Raw genomic sequence first — 9,264 nt, 5'->3', positions numbered from 1 at the left:
TTGGGAAAAGATCTTCACCAACCCTACATCCAAAGAGGGCTAATATCCAATATATACAAAGAACTCAAGAAGTTAGACTCCAGAGAACTAAATAAAGCTATTAAAAAATGGGGTACGGGGGGTTGAAAATTGGTACAACCACTCTGGAAATCAGTCTGGCGGTTCCTCCGAAAACTGGGCACCTCACTTCCAGAAGATCCTGCTATACCACTCCTGGGCATATACCCAGAGGATTCCCCACCATGTAATAAGGATACATGCTCTACTATGTTCATAGCAGCCCTATTTATAATTGCCAGATGCTGGAAAGAACCCAGGTATCCCTCAACAGAAGAGTGGATGCAAAAAATGTGGTATATCTACACAATGGAGTACTATTCAGCCATTAGAAACAATGAATTCATGAAATTCTTAGGCAAATGGATGGAGCTAGAGAACATCATACTAAGTGAGGTAACCCATACTCAAAAGGTGAATCATGGTGTGCACTCACTAATAAGTGGTTATTAACCTAGAAAACTGGAATACCCAAAACATAATCTACACATCAAATGAGATACAAGAAGAAAGGAGGAGTGGTCCCTGGTTCTGGAAAGACTCAGTGAAACAGTATTTGGCAAAACCAGCACGGGGAACTGGGAAGGTGTGGGAGGGAGGACAGGGGAAGAGAAGGGGGCTTATGGGACTTTCGGGGAGTGGGGGGGGGGCTAGAAAAGGGGAAATCATTTGAAATGTAAATAAATTATATCGAATAAAAAAAATTTAAAAAATGGGGTACAGACCTAAACAAAGAATTTTCGCCTGAAGAAATTCAGATGACCAAGAAGCACCTTAAGAAATGGTGAACATCATTAGTCATTAGGGAAATACAAATCAAAATAACCCTGAGATTTCACCTCACTCCAGTCAGAATGGCTAAAGTTAAAAACTCTGGAGACAGCAGGTATTGGCGGGGATGTGGGGAAAGAGGAACACTGCTCCACTGCTGGTGGGAATGTAAGATGGTGCAACCACTCTGGAAATCAGTCTGAAGATTCCTCAGAAATCTGGGCATGACATTTCCAGAGGACCCTGATATACCACTCCTGGGCATATACCTAGAGGATTTCTCTGCATGCAATAATGACACATGTTCCACTATGTTCATTGAAGCCTTATTTATAATAGCCAGAAGTTGGAAAGAACCCAGATGTCCCTCAATGGAGGAATGGATACAGAAAATGTGGTATATTTACACAATGGAACACTACTCAGCAATTAAAAACAATGAATTCATGAAAATTTTAAGTAAATGTTTGGAACTGGAAAATATCATCCTAAGTGTGGTAAGCCAATTACAAAAGAATACACATGGAATACAGTCACTGATAAGTGGATATTAATTAGCCCAGAAGCCCTGAAAACTCAAGACACAGTTAGCATATCAAATGACTACCATGAAGAAGGAAGGAGAGGGCCAGGATCCTGGATAGGCTTGATCTAGCATTTTAGAGGAGTACCAGGAGAGAAAAGGGGGGGGATGATTGGAGAAAAGGGGGGGGTGTGATTGCAGAATGGGTGGAGAGAAGAGGGCCTATGGGACATATGGGGAGGGGGGAACTGGGAAAGGGGAAAGCATTTGGAATGTAAACAAAGAATTTAGAAAATAAAAAATATAAAGGAAAACAAAGGTAGAATTTAGATGAAAGTTTTGGGCTGTACTGATGAGCTGAGCATCCATGGTGCGATAATATAATATGCAGGCTACTGGAGGTTAAAAAGCACTAACTGTCTTCCTACATAAAACCTCTAGGATCTAAAACAGCAACCAACAATCAAGATATGTTTAATTATTCCACTGAGGTACAATGGTTGAGGATGTATCAAATGACTCTTTGCTAGAAACTGAGGTCTTCTCCACAAGAAAGAATCCACTTCTGACACTGTAAATTTCTATCAAAAGTCCATGTCTGGAAATAAGGAGTCATAGAGAGGAACCAACTATTATTGCTCAGCTACATGGATATTAAAATTACCTTTTGCTTATTTATATCCATAGACAAATGCTACTCTAAGCTACAACCAGAGATGGCTTTCTTTGCAGTAAAAGGTAGCAAAAGGTAATAATAAACGACTGGGTAAAATACTGAGAATAAATGAAAGATGAATTCCCAGCCACCAACAAGACATACCATCTGCTCTGAGACTCAAAAAACATTGTAGAATAAGGGGCAGAAAATCATAAGATTTGGAAGAGAGGAAGAAGAGCTATTTAATAACTTTATATCGATTTGATAAACTCATTCTATTCATAAACGTTGTTCCAAAATACCTTGCCTAAGATTTGCCTGTGCAAGAATGAACATCAGAACACAGCTATACCACTCCTGGGCATATACACAGAAGATGCTCCAACATGTAATAAGGACATATGCTCTACTATGTTCATAGATGCCTTATTTATACTAGCCAGAAGCTGGAAAGAACCCAGACGTCCCTCAACAGAGGAATGGTTTCAGAAACTGTGGTATATATACACAATGGAATACTATTCAGCTATTCAAAACAATGAATTCATGAAATTCTTAGGCAAATGGATGGAACTAGACAGAGTCATCCTGAGTGAGGTAACCTAATCATAAAAGTACATATATGTTATGTACTCACTGATAAATGGATGCTGGCACAAAAGCTCAAAATATACAATTTACAAATCACAGACCACAGGAAGCTCAAAAAGACAGATGACTGAAGTGGGGGGGGGGGGGCTTGGCTTCCTCTGAGAAAGGGAACAAAATAATCACAGGAGCAATAATAGAGACAAAGTGTGGAGCAGAGACTGAAGGAAAGGCCACCCAGAGACTGCCCTACCTGGGAATTCATCCTATTAACAGTCACCAAACCCTGACACTACTATGGACAACAAGGAGTGTATACCAAAAGGAGCATGTCATGGTTGTCTCTGGAGGGGCACTGCCAGAGCCTTACACATACAGAGGCAGATGTTAGCATTCATCCATTGGTCTGGGCAAGGAGTCCCCAATGGAGGAGTTGGAAGTTGGTCTGGAGTAGCTGAGGGGGTTTACAGCCCCATTGGGAAGAACAATGAGGTTGGTCACCCAGACACCCCAGGACTCCCAAGGACTAAACCATCAATCAAGGGGCACACATGGTTCCAGCCAAAAATGTGGTAGAGGAATACCTTGTTGGGCATCGGTGGGAGGACAGGCCCTTGGTCCTGTGAGAGCTCAATAGATGCCCCAACAAAGGGAAATCAAGTGGGGGTGGAGGTGGGAGTGGGTCAGGTGGATGGTCATATACTTGGAGGCAGGGGGTGGGAGGAGGGTTTGGGGGTTTTCTGCAAGGGGAAAACTGGGAAAATTTTAGCATTTGAGATGTAAGTGAAGAGTATATTCAACAAAAAAGAAAAGGTTGAAACTTAAAAAATAAATAAATAAATAAATAAATAAGAATATTTCTACAACTTTCAAACAATTAGTAAAATATTATATGACACAGAAATTTATTCTGTCATTATGATGTAAACATAATTTTAATATCAATGATTACCTAGATTATATTACTCATGAACTTGCAAGGTTTATATCTATATCCATAAAGGTGTGTGTACATTTTTGATTCAACAATAACATGATGATGATTGGTAGGTATTAAAAAAAATGGTCCTGAGAAAAGCCAACTAAGTTGAGAGAGAAGATCAAGTGGCTCTGTCATATTTCTAATGAACTAGTAGCCAATGGTAGATTCTGAGAGTTAGAAAGTCATTGCTTAGGGATCTGCCTGCGCCCAGGACCTGAGCATATAGGCGGTTCATCTGCCAGTCCTCCAGTCGTGGGGCCTGTGTCCTGCATGGAGAGCAACAGAGGGAGAGACTCCCTGCGGCCATATTCGCTGCCTGCCTGGGGACAAAAGCATCACTAGGTACTGTATTATCCTGAGCTTAAGATCTCTGGGGGTACAAACCTTCAGGGGTGTGCCTGCACCCAGGACCTGAGAACATTGGCGGTTCATCTGCCAGCCCGTCGGTCATGGGCCTGTGTCCTACATGAGAATCAACAGAGGGAGTGACACCACCTCCACCACCACCACCCCACCACCATCTTCGCTCCATGACAGAGCAGTCAGAGAATACCTGGTTCACCTTGACAGACCACGTATAACTTTGCTTGAGGCAAGACTGAGCAGGGCTCCAAAGGCACAAAAGAGGAAGACAGCATATCAGTAATCTGTGCCAGAGGAAACCCAGTCATCCAGTGTCGTGGAAATAGCCATAAAGGACCAGTAGGTTGAAGCACAATCCAGTGATAATAAGACCAGCAAACACCAGTAAGAACTAGATGGCTAAAGGCAAACATAGAAACGTGACTAACAGAAACCAAGACATTATGGCAGCATCTGAACCTAATTCTCCAACAACAGCAAGTCCCGGATACCCCAACACACCAGAAAAACAAAAGTTGGATTTAAAATCACTGGTAAGGATGCTGTTAGAGAAACACATGAAGGATATAAATAAATCTTTTAAAGAAATTCAGGAGAAAAATGATCAAAAGCTTGAAGCCCTTACAAGGGAAACACAAAAATCACTTAAAGAAATTCAGGAGAATATGGGTCAGAAATTAGTAGCCAATAAGGAGGAAATGCAAAAACCACATAAAGAAATACAGGAGAACTTTGATCAACAGGCAGAAGTCATGAAAGAGGAAACAGAAAAATCTGTCAAAGAATTGCAGGAAAACATAAACAAGCAAATGAAGGAACTGAGCAAAAACTTCCAGGATCTCAAAACAGAAGTACAAACAACTAAGAATGCACAAAGTGAGACAACTTTGGAGTTAGAAAACCTTGGGAAGAAATCAGGGGCCATAGATGCAAATATCAACAACAGAATACAAGAGATAGAAGAAAGAATCTCAGATGCCAAAGATACCATAGAAACCATGGACTCAACAGTCAAAGAAAATGCAAAATGCAAAAAGCTTGTAAGCCAAAACATCCAGGAATTCTAGGACACAATGAAAAAGCCAAACCTAAGGATTATAAGCATTGATAAGAGTAAAGATTTACAATTTAAAGGGCCAGCAAATATCTTCAACAAAATTATGGAAGAAAACTTCCCTAACCTAAAGAGAGATGCCCATGAATATACAAGAAGTCTACAGAACTCCAAATAGACTGGACCAGAACAGAGATACCTCCTGTCACATAATAATCAAAACCCCAAATGTACTAAACAAAGAAAGAATATTAAAGGCAGTAAGAGAAAAAGGGCAAGTAACATATAAAGGAAGACTTATCAGAATTACACCAGATTTCTCGCCAAAGACCATGAAAGCTAGATCTTGGGTGGAGCTCATGCAGACTCTAAGAGAACACAAATGCCAGCCAAGACTACAATACCCAGTGAAACTCTCAATAACTGTAGATGGAGAAACCAAGATATTCCATGACAAAACCAAATTTACACAATATCTTTCCACAACCCAGCCCTACAAAGGATAATAGGGGGAAAACATTACAAGGAGGGAAACCATACCCTGGAAAAAGCAGGATATTAAATTTCTTTCATCAAACCCAAAAGAAGATAACCACACAAGTATAAAATTAACATCAAAAATGATAGGAAACAATAACCACTACTCCTTAATATCTCCTAACATTAATGGTCTCAATTCCCCAATAAAAAAACATAGACTAACAGACTGGTTACATAAACAGGACCCTACATTTTGCTGCATACAGGAAACACACCTCAGTGTCAAAGGCAAACACTACCTTAGGGTAAAAGGCTGGAAGACAATTCTAAAAGCAAATGGTCTCAGGAAACAAGCTGGAGTAGCCATTCTAATATCAGATAAAATTCACTTTCAAACTAATATCATCAAAAGAGACATGAAAGGACACTTCTTGCTGGTCAAATGAAAAACCCAACAAGAAGAACTCTCAATCCTGAACATCTATGCTCCAAATACAAGGGTGCCCTCATTCATAAAAGAAACTATACTAAAGCTCAAAGCACACATTGTACCTAACACAATAATTGTGGGTGATTTCAATACTCCACTCTCATCAATGGACTGATCAGGAAAACAGAAACTAAACAGGGAGACAGTGAAACTAATTGAAGCTTTGGACCAATTGGATTTAACTTTTCATCCTAAAGCAAAAGAATATACCTTTTTCTCAGCACCTCATGGTACCGTCTCCAAAATTGATCTTATAGTTGGTCACAAGACAGACCTCAATAAATATAAGAAAATCGAAGATTGAAATAATCCCATGCCTCCTATCAGATCACTATGGAGTAAAAGTGGTCTTTAATAACAATAAAAACAACAGAAATCTCATATACACATGGAAACTGAACAATACTCAATGATACCGTCGTCAAGGAAGAAATAAAGAAAGAAATTAAAGACTTTTTAGAACTTAATGAAAATGAAGACACAACATACCCAAATCTATGGGACACAATGAATCCAGTGCTAAGAGGAAAACTCATAGCTTAGAAATTGGAGAGAGCATACACTAGAAGATTAATGGAACAACTGAAAGCCCTGGAACAAAAAGAAGCTAATTCACCCAGGAGGAGGAGAAGACAGGAAATCATCAAACTCATGGCTGAAATCAATCAAGTAGAAACTAAGAAAACCATACAAAGAATCAAGAAAACCAGGAGCTGGTTCTTTGAAAAAATCAACAAGATAGATAAACCCTTAGCCAGACTAACCAAAGGGCACAAAGACAATATCCAAATTAACAAAATTAGAAATGAAAAGGGAGATATTACAACAGAAACTGAGGAAATTCAAAAAACCATCAGATCCTACTACAAAAGCCTGTACTCAACACAATCTGAAGGTACAGAGCTGAACTGTGTGTGTGTGTGTGTGTGTGTGTGTGTGTGTGCATGCGCGTGCGCCCGCGTGTCTTCCTTTGCATTTGCTGATATGACATTACTTATACCTATGTTTATTTGGATGGAGTTTTCCTTCAAGTATTTTCTGTAAGGCTGGATTTGTGGATAGACATTGCTTGAATTTGTAATTTTCTTGAAATGTCTTGTTTTCCTCATTGCTGGAATTTGAGAGTTTTGCTAGGTGTCACAGTCTAAATTGTTATTTTTTTTTTTTTAAGATTGCAAGTTAACTTTTGAAGTCTCTCTTGAGAAGTCAGATATAATTTTTATAAGTCTTCTTTTGTATGTTATCTGGTATTTTTCCATTTTAATGTACTTTCTTCATTCTGTATGTTTTTAAAATTTGAATATTATATGGCAGGAGGATATCATTTTCCTGTCCAGTTTAACTGGTGTTCTATAAGCCTCTTGTATTTTTATAGGCATCTCTTTATGTTGGGCAAGTTTTCTTCTATGATTTCTTTGAAAATTCTTTCTGGTTATTGGAGTTGGGACTCTTCTTCAATTCCTGTTATTTTACGTTATGTCTTTTCATGATATCCTAGACTTCCTGGACATTTTGTGATGGGAATTTTATAGAATTAACATTTTCTTTGACTGATGTATCAGTTTGATCTATTATATCTTCTATGCCTGAGAGTCTCTATTCCATTTCCTGTATTCTGTTGGAGATGCTTATGTCTGTTGTTCCTCTACACTTCCCTAGGTTTTCTGTCTCTAGTATTCTCTCAGTTTGTTGTTTTCTTTATTGCTTTTATATATGTTTTCATGTCTTGCAATTTTTTATTTATTTTCTTTACCAGTTTAATTTTATTTTCCTGTATTTTTCAAGGAGTTGTTTCCTCTTTGATCTTAATGTTCCTATATTTCTTTAAGGGTTTCATTCATTTCTTCATTAAAGACCCCAATTATCTGTATAAGATTGTATTTAAGGTCATTTTCCTCATGTTTAAGTTCTATTAGTATATCTAGGGTTTTCTGTAGTATGATATCTATGCTTCAATGATGTTATTCAGCCCTGGATATGGTGTTGTTGTTGTTAATTTGAGAGTCTTTAACCACCTAGATTTCTTTAGTTCCTGGATGTTCCCATTGTTGTACATATTGGGAAGAGCCTAATCCTTATGATTCTAGTGTGACAGGCTTCTGGTGGGTATCCTTGTGCAGTATGGTCCCATGACAGCAGTTCTGCTGAAGGCGGGCAGAGAAGTAGCAGGACAATGGAGGTCTGGCAGGGATTGCAAGCTGTTCACAGCAGCTGGGAGTGCCCCAGAGGACTTAGTGTGCATGTAAAATGGGTGCATGAAGTTACTCTCACTTTTCTTTTTTTTTTTAATTCGATATATTTTTTTATTTACATTTCAAATGATTTCCCCTTTTCTAGTCCCCCACTCCCCGAAAGTCCCAAAAGCCCACATCTCTCCCCCTGTCCTCCCTCCCAACCCTTCCCACTTCCCCGTTCTGGTTTTGCCAAATACTGCTTCACTGAGTCTTTCCAGAACAAGGGGCCACTCTTCCTTTCTTCTTGTACCTCATTTGATGTGTGGATTATGTTTTGGGTATTCTAGTTTTCTAGGTTAATATCCACTTATTAGTGAGTACATACCATGAGTCACCTTTTGAGTCAGGGTTACCTCACTTAGTATGATGTTCTCTAGCTCCATCCATTTGCCTAAGAATTTCATGAATTCATTGTTTCTAATGGCTTTCTAATGGAAACACAATGTTTCCATTGTGTAGATATACCACATTTTTTGCATACATTCTTCTGTTGAGGGATACCTGGGTTCTTTCCAGCTTCTGGCTATTATAAATAGGGCTACTATGAACATAGTGGCACACATATCCTTATTACATGCTGGGGAATCCTCTGGGTATATGCCCAGGAGTGGTATAGCAGGATCTTCTGGAGGTGAGGTGCCCAGTTTTTGGAGGAACCGCCAGACTGATTTCCAGAGTGGTTGTACCAATTTGCAACCCCACCAGGAGTGGAGGAGTGTTCCTCTTTCTCCACACCCTCTCCAACACCTGCTGTCTCCTGAATTTTTAATCTTAGCCATTCTGACTGGTGTAAGGTGAAATCTCAAGGTTGTTTTGATTTGCATTTCCCTAATGACTAATGAAGTTGAGCATTTTTTAAGATGCTTCCCGCCATCTGAAGTTCTTCAGGTGAGAATTCTTTGTTTAACTCTGTACCCCATTTTTAATAAGGTTGTTTGGTTTTCTGGAGTCTAACTTCTTGAATTCTTTATATATATTGGATATTAGCCCTCTATCAGATGTAGGATTGGTGAAGATCTTTTCCCAATTTGTTGGTTGCCGATTTGTCCTTTTGATGGTGTCCT

This window comes from Apodemus sylvaticus, chromosome X (genome assembly GCF_947179515.1).
Source record: "Apodemus sylvaticus chromosome X, mApoSyl1.1, whole genome shotgun sequence".
Classification (NCBI taxonomy): domain Eukaryota; kingdom Metazoa; phylum Chordata; class Mammalia; order Rodentia; family Muridae; genus Apodemus; species Apodemus sylvaticus.
This window is presented reverse-complemented; position numbering follows the sequence as displayed.